We start from the raw sequence: 21,045 nt of genomic DNA, 5'->3' as shown, positions 1-21,045 counted from the left end.
ATATGTGGAGCATGTGAATTTAGGAGAAAGCCCTGCCTCCAGCTGTCTGCTTAGAAATTCTAGAGACAATTAAATCAAATCAAATTTTATTTGTCACATACACATGGTTAGCAGATGTTAATGCGAGTGTAGCGAAATGCTTGTGCTTCTAGTTCCGACAATGCAGTGATAACCAACAAGTAATCTAACTAACAATTCCAAAACTACTGTCTTATACACAGTGTAAGGGGTTAAAGAATATGTACATAAGGATATATGAATGAGTGATGGTACAGGGCAGCATACAGTAGATGGTATCGAGTACAGTATATACATATGAGATGAGTATGTAGACAAAGTAAACAAAGTGGCATAGTTAAAGTGGCTAGTGATACATGTATTACATAAGGATGCAGTCGATGATATAGAGTACAGTATATACGTATGCATATGAGATGAATAATGTAGGGTAAGTAACATTATATAAGGTAGCATTGTTTAAAGTGGCTAGTGATATATTTACATCATTTCCCATCAATTCCCATTATTAAAGTGGCTGGAGTTGGGTCAGTGTCAATGACAGTGTGATGGCAGCAGCCACTCAATGTTAGTGGTGGCTGTTTAACAGTCTGATGGCCTTGAGATAGAAGCTGTTTTTCAGTCTCTCGGTCCCAGCTTTGATGCACCTGTACTGACCTCGCCTTCTGGATGATAGCGGGGTGAACAGGCAGTGGCTCGGGTGGTTGATGTCCTTGATGATCTTTATGGCCTTCCTGTAACATCGGGTGGTGTAGGTGTCCTGGAGTGCAGGTAGTTTGCCCCCGGTGATGCGTTGTGCAGACCTATGGAGAGCCTTACGGTTGAGGGCGGAGCAGTTGCCGTACCAGGCGGTGATACAGCCCGCCAGGATGCTCTCGATTGTGCATCTGTAGAAGTTTGTGAGTGCTTTTGGTGACAAGCCGAATTTCTTCAGCCTCCTGAGGTTGAAGAGGCGCTGCTGCGCCTTCTTCACGACGCTGTCAGTGTGAGTGGACCAATTCAGTTGTCTGTGATGTGTATGCCGAGGAACTTAAAACTCGATACCCTCTCCACTACTGTTCCATCGATGTGGATAGGGGGGTGTTCCCTCTGCTGTTTCCTGAAGTCCACAATCATCTCCTTAGTTTTGTTGACGTTGAGTGTGAGGTTATTTTCCTGACACCACACTCCGAGGGCCCTCACCTCCTCTCTGTAGGTCATCTCGTCGTTGTTGATCAAGCCTACCACTGTTGTGTCGTCCGCAAACTTGATGATTGAGTTGGAGGCGTGCGTGGCCGCGCAGTCGTGGGTGAACAGGGAGTACAGGAGAGGGCTCAGAACGCACCCTTGTGGGGCCCCCGTGTTGAGGATCAGCGGGGAGGAGATGTTGTTGCCTACCCTCACCACCTGGGGGCGGCCCGTCAGGAAGTCCAGTACCCAGTTGCACAGGGCGGGGTCGAGACCCAGGGTCTCGAGCTTGATGACGAGCTTGGAGGGTACTATGGTGTTGAATGCCGAGCTGTAGTCGATGAACAGCATTCTCACATAGGTATTCCTCTTGTCCAGGTGGGTTAGGGCAGTGTGCAGTGTGGTTGAGATTGCGTCGTCTGTGGACCTATTTGGGCGGTAAGCAAATTGGAGTGGGTCTAGGGTGTCAGGTAGGGTGGAGGTGATATGGTCCTTGACTAGTCTCTCAAAGCACTTCATGATGACGGAAGTAGTCGTTTAGCTCAGTTACCTTAGCTTTCTTGGGAACAGGAACAATGGTGGCCCTCTTGAAGCATGTGGGAACAGCAGACTGGTATAGGGATTGATTGAATATGTCCGTAAACACACCGGCCAGCTGGTCTGCGCATGCTCTGAGGGCGCGGCTGGGGATGCCCTCTGGGCCTGCAGCCTTGCGAGGGTTAACACGTTTAAATGTCTTACTCACCTCGGCTGCAGTGAAGGAGAGACTGCATGTTTTCGTTGCAGGCCGTGTCAGTGGCACTGTATTGTCCTCAAAGCGGGCAAAAAAGTTATTTAGTCTGCCTGGGAGCAAGACATCCTGGTCCGTGACTGGGCTGGGTTTCTTCTTGTAGTCCGTGATTGACTGTAGACCCTGCCACACGCCTCTTGTGTCTGAGCCGTTGAATTGAGATTCTACTTTGTCTCTGTACTGACGCTTAGCTTGTTTAATAGCCTTGCGGAGGGAATAGCTGCATTGTTTATATTCAAATCATGTTACCAGACACCTTGCCCTGATTAAAAGCAGTGGTTCGCACTTTCAGTTTCACGTGAATGCTGCCATCAATCCACGGTTTCTGGTTAGGGAATGTTTTTATCGTTGCTATGGGAACGACATCAACGCACGTTCTAATGAACTCGCACACCGAATCAGCGTATTCGTCAATATTTTTATCTGACGCAATACGAAACATGTCCCAGTCCACGTGATGGAAGCAGTCTTGGAGTGTGGAGTCAGCTTGGTCGGACCAGCGTTGGACAGACCTCAGCGTGGGAGCCTCTTTTTTAAGTTTCTGTCTGTAGGCAGGGATCAACAAAATGGAGTCGTGGTCAGCTTTTCCGAAAGGGGGGCGGGGCAGGGCCTTATATGCGTCGCGGAAGTTAGAGTAACAATGATCCAAGGTTTTACCACCCCTGGTTGCGCAATCGATATGCTGATAAAATTTAGGGAGTCTTGTTTTCAGATTAGCTTTGTTAAAATCCCCAGCTACAATGAATGCAGCCTCCGGATAAATGGTTTCCAGTTTGCAAAGAGTTAAATAAAGTTTGTTCAGAGCCATCGATGTGTCTGCTTGGGGGATATATACAGCTGTGATTATAATCGAAGAGAATTCTCTTGGTAGATAATGCGGTCTACATTTGATTGTGAGGAATTCTAAATCAGGTGAACAGAAGGATTTGAGTTCCTGTATGTTTCTTTCATCACACCATGTCTCGTTAGTCATGAGGCATACGCCCCGCCACTCTTCTTACCAGAAAGATGTTTGTTTCTGTCGGCGCGATGCGTGGAGAAACCCGTTGGCTGCACCGCCCCGGATAGCGTCTTCCCAGTGAGCCATGTTTCGGTGAAGCATAGGATGTTACAGTCTCTGATGTCCCTCTGGAATGCTACCCTTGCTCGGATTTCATCAACCTTGTTGTCAAGAGACTGGACATTGGCAAGAAGAATGCTAGGTAGTGGTGCGCGATGTGCCCGTGTCCTGAGTCTGACCAGAAGACCGCTACGTTTCCCTCTTTTACGAAGTCGTTTTTTTGGGGGGGTCGCTGCATGCGATCCATTCCGTTGACCTGTTTGTAAGGCAGAACACAGGATCCGCGTCGCGGAAAACATATTCTTGGTCGTACTGATGGTGAGTTGACGCTGATCTTATATTCAGTAGTTCTTCTCGACTGTATGTAATGAAACCTAAGATGACCTGGGGTACTAATGTAAGAAATAACACGTAAAAAAAAAAACTGCATAGTTTCCTAGGAACGCGAAGCGAGGCGGCCATCTCTGTCGGCGCCGACAGGAGGCCTGCGTCTTGTGACCGTAGCGTACGTGTAGGTATGTACGGCAGGACCAAATTGGAAAGATAGGTAGGAGCATGCCCATGTAATGCTTTGTAGGTTAGCTTGAAATCAGCCCTTGCTTTGACAGCAAGCCCGTGTAGGGAGGCTAGCACTGGAGTAATAGGATTTAAAAAATTGGTTCTAGTCAGGATTCTAGCAGCAGTATTTAGCACTAACTGAAGTTTATTTTGTGCTTTATTCGGGTAGCCGGAAAGTAGAGCATTGCAGTAGTCTAACCTAGAAGTAACAAAAGCATGGATTAATTTTTCTGCATCATTTTTGGACAGAAACTGTCCTTGAAACAGTTTTGATATGTTCATCAAAAGAGAGATCAGGGTCCAAAGTAACGCCGAGGACCTTCACGGTTTTATTTGAGACGGCTGTACAACCGTCAAGATTAATTGTCAGATTCAACTGAAGATCTCTTTGTTTCTTGGGACCTAGAACAAGCATCTCTATTTTGTCTGAGTTTAATAGTAGAACATTTGCAACCATCCACTTCCTTATGTCTGAAACACAGGCTTCCAGCAAGGGATATTTTGGGGCTTCACCATGTTTCATTGAAATGTACAGCTGTGTGTCATCCGCATAGCAGTGAAAGTTGACATTATGTTTTCGAATGACATCCCGAAGAGGTAAAATATATATACTGAAAACAATAGTGGTCCTAAAACAGAACCTTGAGGAACACCAAACTTTACAGCTGATTTGTCAGAGGACAAACCATTCACAGAGACAAACTGATATCTTTCTGACAGATAAGATCTAAACCAGGCCGGAACTTGTCCGTGTAGACCAATTTGGGTTTCCAATCTCTCCAAAAGAATGTGGTGATCGATGGTATCAAAAGCAGCACTAAGGTCTAGGAGCACGAGGACAGATGCAGAGCCTCAGTCTGACGCCATTAAAAGGTCCTTTACAACCTTCACAAGTGCAGTCTCAGTGTTATGATGGGGTCTAAACCCAGACTGAAGCATTTTGTAAACATTGTTTGTCTTCAGGAAGGCAGTGAGTTGCTGCGCAACAGCTTTTTCCCAATATTTTGAGAGGAATGGGAGATTCGATATAGGCCGATAGTTTTTAAAATATTTTCTGGGTTAAGTTTTGGCTTTTTCAAGGGAGGCTTTATTACTGCCACTTTTAGTGAGTTTGGTACACATCCGGTAGATAGAGAGCTGTCTATTATGTTTAACATAGGAGGGCCAAGCACAGGAAGCAGCTCTTTCAGTAGTTTAGTTGGAATAGGGTCCAAATCAAAATCAAATCAAATCAAATTTTATTTGTCACATACACATGGTTAGCAGATGTTAATTGCGAGTGTAGCGAAATGCTTGTGCTTCTAGTTCCGACAATGCAGTGATAACCAACAAGTAATCTAACTAACAATTCCAAAACTACTGTCTTATACACAGTGTAAGGGGATAAGGAACATGTACATAAGGATATATGAATGAGTGATGGTACAGAGCAGCATACAGTAGATGGTATCGAGTACAGTATATACATATGAGATGAGTGTGTAGACAAAGTAAACAAAGTGGCATAGTTAAAGTGGCTAGTGATACATGTGTTACATAAGGATGCAGTCGATGATGTAGAGTACAGTATATACATATGCATATGAGATGAATAATGTAGGGTAAGTAACATTATATAAGGTAGCATTGTTTAAAGTGGCTAGTGATATATTTACATAATTCCCATCAATTCCCATTATTAAAATGGCTGGAGTTGGGTCAGTGTCGATGACAGTGTGTTGGCAGCAGCCACTCACTGTTAGTGGTGGCTGTTTAACAGTCTGATGGCCTTGAGATAGAAGCTGTTTTTCAGTCTCTCGGTCCCAGCTTTGATGCACCTGTACTGACCTCGCCTTCTGGATGATAGCGGGGTGAACAGGCAGTGGTTCGGGTGGTTGATGTCCTTGATGATCTTTATGGCCTTCCTGTAACAACGGGTGGTGTAGGTGTCCTGGAGGGCAGGTAGTTTGCCCCGGTGATGCGTTGTGCAGTCCTCACTACCCTCTGGAGAGCCTTACGGTTGAGGGCGGAGCAGTTGCCGTACCAGGCGGTGATACAGCCCGCCAGGATGCTCTCGATTGTGCATCTGTAGAAGTTTGTGAGTGCTTTTGGTGACAGGCCGAATTTCTTCAGCCTCCTGAGGTTGAATAGGCGCTGCTGCGCCTTCTTCACGACGCTGTCAGTGTGAGTGGACCAATTCAGTTTGTCTGTGATGTGTATGCCGAGGAACTTAAAACTAGCTACCCTCTCCACTACTGTTCCATCGATGTGGATAGGGGGGTGTTCCCTCTGCTGTTTCCTGAAGTCCACAATCATCTCCTTAGTTTTGTTGACGTTGAGTGTGAGGTTATTTTCCTGACACCACACTCCGAGGGCCCTCACCTCCTCCCTGTAGGCCGTCTCGTCGTTGTTGGTAATCAAGCCTACCACTGTTGTGTCGTCCGCAAACTTGATGATTGAGTTGGAGGCGTGCGTGGCCACGCAGTCGTGGGTGAACAGGGAGTACAGGAGAGGGCTCAGAACGCACCCTTGTGGGGCCCCGTGTTGAGGATCAGCGGGGAGGAGATGTTGTTGCCTACCCTCACCACCTGGGGGCGGCCCGTCAGGAAGTCCAGTACCCAGTTGCACAGGGCGGGGTCGAGACCCAGGGTCTCGAGCTTGATGACGAGCTTGGAGGGTACTATGGTGTTGAATGCCGAGCTGTAGTCGATGAACAGCATTCTCACATAGGTATTCCTCTTGTCCAGGTGGGTTAGGGCAGTGTGCAGTGTGGTTGAGATTGCATCGTCTGTGGACCTATTTGGGCGGTAAGCAAATTGGAGTGGGTCTAGGGTGTCAGGTAGGGTGGAGGTGATATGGTCCTTGACTAGTCTCTCAAAGCACTTCATGATGACGGAAGTGAGTGCTACGGGCGGTAGTCGTTTAGCTCAGTTACCTTAGCTTTCTTGGGAACAGGAACAATGGTGGCCCTCTTGAAGCATGTGGGAACAGCAGACTGGTATAGGGATTGATTGAATATGTCCGTAAACACACCGGCCAGCTGGTCTGCGCATGCTCTGAGGGCGCGGCTGGGGATGCCCTCTGGGCCTGCAGCCTTGCGAGGGTTAACACGTTTAAATGTCTTACTCACCTCGGCTGCAGTGAAGGAGAGACCGCATGTTTCCGTTGCAGGCCGTGTCAGTGGCACTGTATTGTCCTCAAAGCGGGCAAAAAGTTATTTAGTCTGCCTGGGAGCAAGACATCCTGGTCCTTGACTGGGCTGGATTTCATCTTGTAGTCCGTGATTGACTGTAGACCCTGCCACATGCCTCTTGTGTCTGAGCCGTTGAATTGAGATTCCACTTTGTCTCTGTACTGACGCTTAGCTTGTTTAATAGCCTTGCGGAGGGAATAGCTGCACTGTTTATATTCAGTCATGTTGCCAGACACCTTGCCCTGATTAAAAGCAGTGGTTCGCGCTTTCAGTTTCACGCGAATGCTGCCATCAATCCACGGTTTCTGGTTAGGGAATGTTTTTATCGTTGCTATGGGAACGACATCTTCGACGCACGTTCTAATGAACTCGCACACCGAATCAGCGTATTCGTCCAGTATGCAGCTTGAAGGTTTAGAGGCCATGATTGTTTTCATCATTGTATCAAGAGATATAGTACTAAAACACTTTAATTGCTGTATTAGTCTGACCATTTTTGTACACCCTCTCCTTGAATTTTATTTGCATCTCAAACATATCTGTCATAATCTGATTGTTTTTTGCTAACTATTTTAATTAGATAGGATTGGCTGTATGACAAACTGTTTTTCAAGGTAAGCGGGTGACAGCTATCAGCCCTCAACAAACTGTTATGATCAGTAGGTTTCATGTAAAGATCAGTGTGTAGAACATTATCCTCACACAAAATCCAAAGTTCAATAAAGCTGGTTTGATGGGTGTCTGATTGCATGGCAAATCTCAAGTGCTCAGAACAGGAGTTAAGAAAAGCATGGAACGCCTGGAGCTGTTTTGCATCACCCATTTACATTACATTTACATTTAAGTCATTTAGCAGACCTCCATAAAACAAAAATATCATCAGCGTACGTTTCCACATAATAATGTTAGGCAAAAATAAATACTACCCCTTAGGGTTAAAGCACAGTAGCCATGACTACCTAAGATTGCAAGTGAAGTTGGACAGGTATTATAGGGTTAGGGTTAGGTAGCCTACACAATGAGACAATTTTGAAGACATACATTGTTTGTCAACATTCTTGTAAACATGGCATCCCAAAGTGTCAATGTAGGCGATGATTTGAATCCTGTATTAAAAACAATGAAGTCATAAAACCATATTTTTGGGAGCGTTATGATAGAGAAAGACAGTTGTGCTAAGTTCACAAGGTATTTAGAAGTCATCATCTTTAAAAATCTAAGGGTAAACCTAAAGAAATTACCATTGACCACATTCCCAGATCCCAGAATGTGCCTTTAAGGCAGATCAATTCAATTTTAAATGAAATCCAAACATAATACCCTTGTACAAGATCTAGGCCCATTATATCGTATTAAGAAATCAATTAAAATCAGTTGCTCGGACTACATCAGAGCAGGTCAGTCTGATCCAAACCTTAACCACGACATTTAACTTAGCATGGATTTTGCACAGAGGGTTCACTTCCTCACTCAAATTAGCTGTTACTCAGAACATTTGCATACTAGTCGGCTGTGGTTGATATCCTCAATAAATCAATTCTGTGCTAATTAGTTTGTCCACAGTTGAGGCAACAGGGCTCCCTTTCATTCTTCAGATGAAGAAATCCCTGAATCTCACACATTGGAGAAAAGGATCACCCCTGTTTCCCTAAACCGCTGATCATTTGGGGGGCTGCCCCAAAGTGTATGCCTATGTGTACTGCAGTTTCTCTCGTCTTTAAAACCGTTACTCATTGAACCACTCGGAACCAGTTCCACTAGTAATAGCTCCTAGCGATAGTAGTCTTGAGGAAGTAGAGGGGGCCGATGTGTCAATTGGACAAGCTGGAAGAGATTATAGGTGACTGTGGTTTCATAAGGGGCCAGCCTTGGTCAAAACACAGCAATACAATAAAAACAAAAGATGAATTGAACCAAATAGTTCAAATAACAGAGTGCAAGAATGGTGATGCTAGAAGATAAGGCTGTCAGGCTGGCATTCTTCAGATGAGGCCCGACTCTGTCATTAGTCTCTTATAGGGGAGAGTGGGGTAAGTTGATCCCCCCTTGTTTCTTGGAAACCACACACAAAATTATTAATTTGACCAAATTATTTAGGAAGAGGTCATCATTTCATGGAGTCTTTGAAGGAAAAAAAACATGTGGACAACGTGGTAAGCAAGTTAGGTCCAAAAAAAACGGATTTTCACCAAGTCAAATGAATTGATTGTGTCAGAGGTTTCATGATGCTTGTATCTAAACCTAAGTAGATCATTTTAATATTGTTCTATACGTCAGTTACAGTCTCTATGAGAGTCCCACGTTGCTTGTGGGGGTCCTAGAGCAAATCGGAGAACAAACAGCGCTCTGGCTCTGTTACCTTTCACTGCAGATGTGGAAGTGCGACAACGGCGGATGCGATGGATTTAGTTTACATTGACAGATTTCTCCAGGGGGCTTTAAGCCTGTGTATAAAAAGATGCGTAAAATGACTAATAGACAAAAAAAAGCGATTGTAATTGTGTTGAATTGTGTTTGGGAAATAAAGATAGACATGGCTTTAAAAAGGTAGTGGTAACATTTCATTCATTACAGAAACGTTTAGGCGGCTTCATGGGCAGATTGGCCACCTGGCAATTCTTGGGTGGGCTGGTAAGGAAAATATATATAAATAATGGACACTGCCAGCGAACCTTGGGCCTCTTTTTTTAATGACTTTTGTGCTATTTTTCTAATCATCTATATAATAATCTATATTTAGCATTTACCATACCAGTGGGCAATGGCTGGCCCCTCTCCCAAGATGGACCAGTTCTGACTCTGTCAGTCCCGGAAAGGTGACGGCAAAAACATTTTTTTTTAGCGACTTATTGGCTAAAAGTTTTGGTTCTGCTGGTCCGAGTGCTGTATGCATGTCTGTAAGAAAAGACAAATCAGCTGCTGTGCAGTGAAGGTAGGAAGAAAACAGAAAAAGACACATTCACGCACACTACTATGCTGCCAGTTAGGCCTAATGTTTTGGCTGTATATTGCATGGAATGACAGCCGCAAATCTAACTTCCTGTCGCTCAGGACCTGAAGCAAGGATATGCATATTCTTGATACCATTTGAAAGGAAACACTTTGAAGTTTGTGGAGGAAGGGGAGGAGGAGAAAGTTGTTGGGTGTCATCCTCATAGCAATGATAGGAGAGACCATGTGAGGATATGATAGAGCTGAGTGACTTGGTGTATAGCGAGAAGAGGAGAGGGCCTAGAACCAAGTAGTGAGAGTACGTGGTGCAGGCACAGATCCTCTCCATGTCACCTGGTTGGAGCGGCCTGGCCGGGAGGATGCAATCCAAGAGTGTGCGGAGCCTGAGACATCCACAGCCCTGAGAGGGGTGGAGGGGAGGATCTGATGGTTCACGGTGTCCAAGGCAGCGGATAGATCTAGGAAGAGGAGAACAGAGGCGAGAGAGTCAGCTTTGGCAGTGAGGAGAGCCTCCATGAGCAGTCTCCGGTTGAGTGACCCATCTTGAAGCCTGATTGGTTAGGGTGAAGAAGATCATTCTGAGAGCGATAACTGGAGAGTTGGTCAGAGGCTCGCTCAAGTGTTTTGGAAAGAAAAGAAAGAAAGGATACAGGTCTATCGTTTGTGACGACAGTTGAGTCGAGTGTATTACAATACAGGTACATTCTGGACGGTCTGTGTATTTTAATTGTTTTATCAATGTTTATTAGCTTCTGAATATCAGTCTATTTAGCCGAGCGAGTGGGTTTAGGAGCTTTAGTGACAAGTGACTCGGATGACATTACATAGCCACAGCACTGATGGCTGGAAAGTCCCACCTATCTCACTCTTATTTCATTTGCTGAAATGGCGCGCCATTGTCAAATGCATACATTTACGTATAGCGCGCACAGATCTGGAAATCTATCCGGATCTACATAAACTAGTCCTGGAACCGTTCTTTGGCAAACACAGAATGTTGTGTTTGAGAGCAAGAGAGTGAGAGAGAGTGCCAGTTCCTTAAATGTAACCCAAAAACATTAAGGAACTGTCAGTCTCTCTCTCTACTTCTCTCTCTTCTATTGAATTATATATAGCCTAATATTTAAACACTTAGCTACGTGGACGGGGGGGGGACTTGACATGAATGAATTTGAAATATGTAGTTGGGCTGTTATAGATGACTATTGGCTTATATAATACCTTTAATACCTATAGATATTAGATACCTAGGATAGGGTAAGTAAGGGTAAGTAATCCTTCTCACCCCCCCTCCCCCTTCTCCCCCAAAAAAAAAAGATTTAGATGCAAGTGGCTGTTCCACTGGATGTCATAAGGTGTATGCACCAATTTGTAAGTCGCTCTGGATAAGAGCGTCTGCTAAATGACTTAAATGTAAATGTAAATGTAAGGCATGTATTCAGTCATTTTCTTATTTGTTGAATATATATGGTGTTCATTCATTCACAACTAGGATGAGTAAACACTTTATTTTAAGGGTCCTTAAAAAAAATCATTTTATAAGACATTTATAAATTATTAATCATTACTCCCACTTGTGTTTGCAGTCACCAGTGTACTTTCTCACAAAAAGATGGGCATGCCATTGGTAGGGCATGCCATTGGTAGGGCATACCATTGGTAGGGCATGCCATTGGTAGGGCATGCCATTGGTAGGGCATGCCATTGGTAGACAAAAGGCTGGTGTGATTGATATGCCAGGGCTGAATTGTTGTCCCAGTCCACCCGGAGTAACTTACACTGTACTGCTGCAGCTCAACTTACCCCAAGAGACCACTTTTTTTAGAACAAGCTATGTTTTCAAAACTGCAATGTTTACATGAATTCTGATTATTTCCAGGGATACACAACATCCCGAAACATATGTAGATATATATTTTTTGAAAGAATACTATATTTCCCTTGGAGTGACGCTGAATGTAAAGAAAATGGCATAACTCTCCCTTGCCATTCTTAACCTGGCCAAGAGGCCAAAAGACTGCAATAGCACAAAAGAAAAATTACATAGGAAGTACAGGAATCACTGGTTGATTTTGGGCCCATATCATGTCCGTATGTGCCTCAGACCTGGGTGAAAGTAGTTTTTGCTTTCTTCTAAACACATTTGTCGACTTTATCTTAGATCGCCTGGTGTAATGCAACAAACTGAGTAGTCCAAAAAAATAGTAAAGCCCGCCCAACCAGCACTTCGGGCCAGCCAAAACAAGCACAACAAATGTGTTGAAAGAAAACAAATAATATTCGACCCACAACTGAAGTGCACCGCCTCCCTTGTGTCTGGTACACATTCCTGCAGTACCTGGTAAAATGCCTGTGTGGCTTAAATTCCAGGGCTGAATTTTTGTCTGAGTCCGCCCCGGGGAGGCTTAATTTACCCTGTTACAATGTTTATCTCTGATCCTCTAATTAAGTATCTCTGGCTGAAATTACATTCCTCAGAGCAGGATAAAATTGCAAGTGAAGCAGTTCACCTCATTCCCTTCGATAAACGCACACTTTTACACACACTGGTCCGTTAACTTTTACACACACACACACTCTCTCTCTCTCTCTCTCTCTCACCTTCGCATAGCCTACCTTTTCCATGTTTTCAGTACTTGGAAGGCGTTTTAATAAATCATCCGCTTTTCCCCACATTATGTGACATTTTCCACGGTGTTTATTTACCCTTTAGGTTATTAATGTTCAATGTTTGCGTCCCAAATGGCACTTCAAAAGGGGAGCCGACAGGGGGCCTTCAAAAGCGGAGTTAATTGGGTTTCCATCGTATTCACAACTCTACTAACGCTTTTCTCACAAAAACAAATGTTGTGTTATTCAGCAAGTGTGCCCACTCCGGTATTGGCATTTGCGCTCTAGCCAACAGCGTGCAGATATAGAGTGCCATTGTCTAGAGCGCATAAATGCCACTGCATTTTTCATTGTTCCCTTCAAATTAGGGACTAATTTAGACCAGGGACACCAGGTGTGTGCAATTAATTATCAGGTAGAACAGAAAACCAGCAAGCTCCGGAACTAGTGTAAGAGTTGAGTAGTCCTACCCCTGGTCTACATGATGAGATTATTATGGACTAAAGAGCGAGATTATTTTTATTTGTCAAACGGCAGCCAAGCATCGATGATCATGTCACCAGAATAGACCCTCAATATTTATTAGAAAGGAGCATCAAGCTCATCACCTTGCATTTTCAACGCCCTGTGAAGTTCATCATAATGTATTTAATCCGAAGCCTAATAAACTGCATGCTTTCCTGACGAGTCATGGTGGGAAGACCACACAACATGTCATCACATGTACTTCGATATGATGGTTATTATATCAATATTTGCAAATGAAAGTGTTTCCAATGACATTTCGCAACACAAAAAGATCCCACCTTGTCTAGCATATTTCGTTTTGTTGACATTTGAAAAGTTTACCGACAAAATGTTCTGTTTCCATCAGGCCTGTCATGACAGTTTTTATCCGACATGTACTTAACTTGCCTAAAAAGGTTGGATGGAAACCTGGTTGGTGAAATAGATTATGCAACAATTGAAGTGGAAATACATTTACAGTATCACGTATATATAATAACCACCATGTCGAAGTAGGCTAAACCTGAAGTTACCCGATAATATTTTAAGTTTTTCTACCACCAAGACTTGAAAAAGCATGCAGAGTTTACGGGCAGATAAATAAGTTATGATTCACTTTTTTTTTTTACATAAAAGACTGTAAAAACACCAGAAAATCAGACTGACTGGGGGAATCCAGGTGAAAGCTATGATCCCTTATTGAAGTCACTTGTTGAATCCATTTCAATCAGTGTAGATGAAGGGTAGGAGACACGTTAAATAAGGATTGTTTAACTGAAATGGCACACTGTGGTATTTCACCCAATAGAATCTGTCTCTCTGACAGACGGTATTTAACACTTTACGTGTGTGTGGGTGGGCTGTCTCAACAATAATAAATGGGTGGCCAATTAATCTTGCAGATTTAACTGTGATTAGCTATCAAGTCCTCTGCCAAGGGGTGGAGACTATCTTTGAATTTTTATGAAACTGCATTTGAATAATTCAGAATCTTTCTAAGGAGCGAGAGAGAAAAACTGAGCTGGACTTCCAACCTCCTGGCATATTAAGACATATTTCCCTCAGATTACACAGACCCACAAAGAATTCGAAAAAACAAATCAAACGTTGATCAACTCTCATATATATTGGGTGAAATACCACAGTGTGCCATCGCAGCAGCAATATTTGTGACCTGTTGCCTCAAGAAAAGGGCAACCATTGAAGAACAAACACCATTGTAAATACAACCCATATTTATGTTTATTTAATTTCCCCTTATTTTGCATTGATTGCCTTTCAGTCCACCACACTACCGCAACTGTGGTGAAATGTGACAGAGCTTGAACTTGTTCTGTTTTCTCACAAAATCGCCTGTAGCCTCAGAACTATTCTGACCTACCAAGCAAAAAGGCAGTCACTACTCATAGCGTGGAACTGAGAAGAATGGCTACAACGTTTTTGAATTGTCCAGCCAAATGAAATCAAGGGAAATCGTTGGAGATGTTGTCTTACTATGGAGTTAATGTTTTATTCATGTTGACCCTGATCTCTGACATTTGACCCTTAAACGGCTGTTACTGCCTTCTTTCTTGGCATGATATGTTACCAATTGCAGGGTAATATCAAAGAAAGAGGCGAATCTGACATTATCATTTGGTAGTTTATTATACTTCTCACTTATGCTATTAATAGAAGACTAGTGTAATTACTGATAGTGTAACAGAGTTGAAACTGCATCCTTTGTGTGTCTTCCACTAAGATACCAGTTGCATTTTCATAGAGATGTAGGTTCTACGTCATTCACATTACATACTGTGTTTTACAAGTAGACCATGTCTTTTTATAAGAATAGATGTAAAAAAAAGCACTGCTATTGTTTGAATGACATAAAATGATTACATATCTTGAAGTATGACGTAGGGTAAAACAAATTATAAAATGCTAATTCAATTATTTGTATATATTTTTTACGACACTTACATAGACAATTTTGAATAAATAACAGCTTTTAGAATACATTTGAAACATATTTACATTTTCATATTCATAAGAGGACACAAATGACATTTAGCTACAATTGATAAATGCTGAAAAGTATCATATTCATTTCATTTTGAAGTAAAACTTCAGTGCTCTTCCATATCAATCCACATTCCTCAGCAATTCTGTTCACAGCCAAGGCATTCCGTGACACGAGCCTACCAGACGCGCTAAACTACTTCTATGTTCGCTTCGAGGCAAATGACACTGAAACATGCATGAGAGCACCAGCTGTTCTGGATGACTGTGTGATCACGCTCTCCGCAGCCGATGTGAGTAAGACCTTTAGGACAACAATGACAACAACCTCTCCCTCAACGGGATCAAGACAACGGAGATGATTGTGGACTACAGGAAAAGGAGGACCGAGCACGTCCCCATTCTCATCGACGGGGCTGTAGTGGAGCAGATTGAGCACTTCAAGTTTCTTGGTATCCACATCACCAGCATACTAATATGGTCCAAGCACGCCAAGACAGTCGTGGAGAGGGCACGACAAAACCCAAAACCTCAGGAGACTTAAAAGATTTGGCATGGGTCCTCAGATCCTCAAAAGTTTCTACAGCTGCACCATCGAGAGCATCCTGACGGGTTGCATCACTGCCTGGTATGGCAACTACAGTACATCACTGGGGTCAAGCTTCCTGCCATCCAGGACCTCTATACCAGGCGGTGTCAGAGGAAGGCCCTAAAATTGTCAAAGACTCCAGCCACCCTAGTCATAGACTGTTCTCCGGAGTGCCAAGTCTAGGTCCGAAAGACCTCTAAACAGCTTCTACCCCAAGCCATAAGACTTCTGAACATCTAATCAAATGGCTACCCAGACTGTTTGCATTGCCCCCCCACCCCACCCACCCACCCACTCCTTTAGGCCACTTCTACTCTCTGTTAATATCTATGCATAGCATAATAACTTCAACCTCAATTACCTCGACTAACCGGTGCCCCTGCATATTGACTCTGTACCGGTACCCCCTGTGTATAGTCTCACTTTTCTTATTTTACTGCTGCTCTTTCATTACTCGTTCCTTTTATTTCTTATTCTTATTCATATTTTTTTTAACTGCATGGTTGGTTAGGGGCTCGAAAGCATTTCACTGTAAGGTTGTTGTACCCGGCGGCATGTGACTATTATTTTATTTGATGTTCAGCTTCTTGGACTCTTATAGCCCTATTGCTTATTTAGATTGCATGGGTGGACATTGACAGGAATAAAACATAGTATTGACGTGGTTGTACAGTCCTAATGCACCCTCACTTGGCAACTTTGATCTCCAAAAATACTATAATTATCTACGACACATGGATTGGTGGAAGTCATTTTGGCAAAACATTTTCTTCCCACATTCATGTAATGATGGAACCAAAGATGACACATTGAGCACACATTTGGCATGCCAAAGCTTTTTGTGCTAATTACATATGCCACCAACAAAGGTGATGGATACAATTTGGGATTTTAACTTTCCTGACCGGGACAGTCACTCCACACTGGAATATAAAAGAAAACAAGATGCCCTGGACATGTGAGTAGATATATTATTAATGAGGTAGCAATGCTGTATGTGCTCAACCGGAAAACGAGGGTGTGTGACCTTTGGCAATTCAGTATGGGGTGCACGATGTAGATTTATCTCAGTTCAATCATGTCAACAGTGGAAATAAGCAGAATGGTACATATAATTTACCACCAGCATCACTAGTCTTTCAGATAGCTTGTTGAAGCATATTATTAATATCCTTCACACACTCTTGCGTTGCAGGAAGCAAACAACATGTTCCACACACTGCTTGTGATGCTCCAAAACAGTTTTTGATGAGAGTCTGAGTGAACAAAGGAAAAGATAAGGACAACAGAGGACGAGAGGAAGCGAAGGATGATGAAAGAAGACAAGTGTATGACTCACCAGTAGAACCTGTTCAAATGATCGTGAACCAACTGACATTTTTTGGCCAAAGTCCAAGGAGGCGTACGACTGAGAAGAAGGACATAAAAAAGAGAAAGGAATACGTCATCTCTCCCACGTCTTATTCGACTAGTAGTTGCTCTGAAAAGTTTTTTCTGACTTCCTTAATTTTGTCACTAGAGTCAAATACTTTCTGTGGCACACATCAGAGTCAAATATCTTCTATAGAACAAACTTCACGTCAGCATAGGCAACCAAATTAATAATGAATGTATGTGTGCTATATTAAAACAGAGGAGGGAGTAAAATGTAGGAAAGCAATAAACATTTCAGAACAACGACTAGTCGAGTGAGACGTGGGAGAGATGACGTATTTTGGCAAAGAGATGTATATATAGACTAATACACTTGAAACAAATAGCCAAACTGAAAACTGCAGACATGACTAGGTCCTCCCCCACGATCAAATACTTGCCTGCTGAAATTCTCCCCTCCTTCTATCTTGGGACTGCAAGGCCTGACACACTTCAAAATCATTTTTGGTTACCTATCATGCCCTCTGATGTGCGCCACGGGAATTATTGGACTCTAGTCACAAAAGGAAGTGGTTATTTCAGCAATAATAGTTTTCAGAGCCCTCTACTGTTCTCTCTACCCATCCCTCAATCCCCCATCCCATCGTGCTTTTCCCTCATTTTTTTACACTTTTTCTGTTTTAGTTTTTAAGAATGTAGGTACAGTAGTAATCATTTAAAAAAGAAAGTCCAAATATATACGTCCACATGAGTGCATATCCATAATCACAGTAAACTGTTAAAATAATATAATATTTTTTTAAATAATAATATAATAAACACAACTATGACTGAATGTGTCTCCATGAAGAGTCCCCTCCCCAATAGGTCCCTTCTCCCTCAATAGGGCACCCCCAGCACCTCCACCATCCCCATCAACCTCCCCCCACCCCTTAACCACAAAACACAATAATGATAATAGAAATGTGAAATGTAAAAAAAAATATATACCAATATATATATATACATACATACATACATACACATGTTCACATATTCACAGAACACTCAGCGTATCTCTTATCCTACATCAGATATGCAGGTGACATTTCCACCTGGATGACGGACCATAATCAGCAAGATGGAGATGCTCTTCATCCGAGGGAATGCCTGCCTAGTCTCAGATGTTAGATAATACAAGATGATCACATGTCATTTACTTTCCAGCCCTTGTCAGCTCCAGATTTGACTAATTGCTGGAATCCCTGCACTCTCAGATTCCCCTCTGTTATTTATCTCTATATTGTAATCAATAAAGTGTTTCAAAATGCTGTACTTATATTACCATATATGTTAAGATCATCTCTGAGAGAGAAGGCGTGTAATATCTCCAGATGGACGTGACAAGATGTTTCTTCTTGAGGGGTCTTTGCCTTGAAAGTAAGTATGAGAGTATAAGTAATGTACAATTGACCTACTGAAAGTGTACTGACTAAAAGGCTAAACAGAACTGTACAATGATATTATAGCCGTGACGTTGTATACTTGCAAATTTGAATCTTAAGTGTAACATCATTTGGTTGGAGAAAACTGAAATACTGGTATATTCAATTTCTAATTTCATAAATTGTAGATAAAAAACAAACATTTATATGGATCTTTCAAGGTTATCTTTGATCCAACTTCTGACTAGATGACTACTAAAACACATGTATTTAAATAATTATGTTATAAGAAACCTATACTATTCCCTTGTTCCCTGTTTCCGCAGAAAAATACATGTAAAGATGTATAGACTACTTGAGATTATATTTCGCTAGATGACCTGAGCCAACTGTGCCACTTCTGTGGGGAGGTGGACAATAATGAGGAAGACACTAATTCGGTAATTGCTTGTTCCCTTCTAAAGGCACATTTTTTAGGAGTACGAATTTGTATAAGCAGTAGTATTTCTAGAGGTAGCATCATCCGCTTTGTCTGATAATGAAAAAAAATGTAATTCAAGAAAATGTATTTAATATTTTAAATATATGAACATTTTTCATCATACATTTCAGATTGGTTGTGACCGCTGCCCACGATGGTTCCACCAGTCCTGTATGAAAACCATCTCATCATTGGAGGATTATGTCTGCGCTACCTGTCAGGACGAGGTTAGGCTTGAGGTCCAGGCGACGGTAATCAACTGGAAAACTTTCCATAAAAAGTGGACTAAATGTTCAGTCGAGCTGTTGCAGCTTTCCAATATTTCGGATTTCGTCAGGCAAGAAAATAGCCGTGCCCGAAATACTTTCTATAGAACAAACTTCACTTCAGCATAGGCAACCGAAATGAATAATGAATGTATGTGTGTTATATTAAACATAGAGGAGGGAGTAAAATGTAAGCAAGCAAGAAACATTTCAAAACAACTGCTAGGTGAATGGGAGAGATGACGCATTTTGGCAGATTTATTTAAAAACGAATACACTTGAAACAAATAGCCAAACCGAAAACTGCAGACATTATCAGCGCCTCCTCGCTATCAAACCAACATAAATAATATCATGAAACGCAGCCGAACATGATCAGAAATCTCAACTAGCAAGCAAGTCGCAACAATGAAGAATTTAGTGCGTGCGCGTTCACGCGAAGAGGGGGGATTCTGGCAGGGGGAGCTTTTCGGCACAACACCTATTCCAGTTGTGTGGGAGAGAGAGATTTAGAGCGAGACAGTACACCTGGTCCATGCAATGTGTCTGTATGCGTCTCATGTGGTACACGTTCACGCACTTCTCAAGCTGATGCAGCGTGTGCATGCATGTGTTGGTGTGATGTCAGTGTTAATGGCTCAGTGACAGACTAAAGTTTGAGTCAAATGGCTGGGCTTTTCATGAGCAGATAGTTGTATCAGACACTTCCCTTAATGTACCAGTTCAGTTCGCTACCTCAGTTCATCTCAGTTCAGTTATATCACATATTTCAGTTAGTTATTTCAGACACCAGTTATATCAGATACCACAGTTCTTTATATCAGATACCAGTTTGATATATCAGATATTTAGTTATATCTAGTTGTACCATATATCTCAGTTAAAACAAATACTTCCGTTTGTTATAACAGATACCTCAGTTAGTTATTTTAGACATCTCAGTAAGCTATGTCACATATCTCAATGATATAACAGCCTTTTGGACCAGATACCTCAGTTAGTTATTTTAGACATCTCAGTAAGCTATGTCACATATCTCAATTATATAACAGCCTTGGACCAGATACCTCAGTTAGTTATTTTAGACATCTCAGTAAGCTATGTCACATATCTCAATGATATAACAGCCTTGGACCAGATACCACAGTTAGTTATTTTAGACATCTCAGTAAGCTATGTCACATATCTCAATGATATAACAGCCTTGGACCAGATACCACAGTTAGTTATTTTAGACATCTCAGTAAGCTATGTCACATATCTCAATGATATAACAGCATATCTCAATGATATTGGACCAGATACCACAGTTAGTTATTTTAGACATCTCAGTAAGCTATGTCACATATCTCAATGATATAACAGCCTTGGACCAGATACCACAGTTAGTTATTTTAGACATCTCAGTAAGCTATGTCACATATCTCAATGATATAACAGCCTTGGACCAGATACCACAGTTAGTTATTTTAGACATCTCAGTAAGCTATGTCACATATCTCAATGATATAACAGCCTTGGACCAGATACCACAGTTAGTTATTTTAGACATCTCAGTAAGCTATGTCACATATCTCAATGATATAACAGCCTTGGACCAGATACCAGATTTTACATCTCAGTTTATTCACATACAATGATATAACAGCCTTGGACCAGATAACAGTTAGTTAAGCATCTCAATGTCACATATCTCAATGATATAACAGACCAGCAGTTAGTTATTTTAGACAATGATATAACAGCCTTGGACCAGATACCAGATACCTTTATTCAATACATCAAAGTGAAACTATAAGCAAATGTAATTCGATCTAACATAAGATACCTCAGTTGGTTATTTTAGACTATCTCAGTAAGCTACATAGGCAAATCAAAGTGTCAAAAATATTCACGATCAAAACAGAAGATTCCACTCAGTGCAATATCCTATCATGCTTGAATCTGTGTCATACTTCCAGGGACAACTTTTCACCGGGAAAACGTAAAGATCTGGTTGAAACATTGCTATAAAAAAAACACGCGCACACACACACATGGGAAAAGTCTGGCAGTGTGCTTCATGTTCTATTTTGA

The 21,045-nt window shown here is 42.2% G+C and overlaps 1 long non-coding RNA gene across 1 annotated transcript; it reads right to left on the bottom strand.

The window, feature by feature from the left end:
• Positions 1 to 9,446: 9,446 nt before the first annotated feature.
• Positions 9,447 to 12,642, bottom strand: LOC118362094 (uncharacterized). Its single transcript, XR_008086308.1, has 3 exons — positions 12,334 to 12,642; positions 10,051 to 10,175; positions 9,447 to 9,660 (listed from the first exon to the last, which is right to left on the bottom strand). It is a non-coding gene; the product is annotated as an uncharacterized LOC118362094 (long non-coding RNA).
• Between the last annotated feature and the right edge of the window lie 8,403 nt (positions 12,643 to 21,045).

The sequence above is a fragment of the Oncorhynchus keta genome, chromosome 29 (genome assembly GCF_023373465.1).
Source record: "Oncorhynchus keta strain PuntledgeMale-10-30-2019 chromosome 29, Oket_V2, whole genome shotgun sequence".
In the NCBI taxonomy this organism is placed as follows: domain Eukaryota; kingdom Metazoa; phylum Chordata; class Actinopteri; order Salmoniformes; family Salmonidae; genus Oncorhynchus; species Oncorhynchus keta.
Note: the sequence above shows the minus strand (reverse complement) of the source record. Positions and strands in the feature narration are given on the sequence as shown.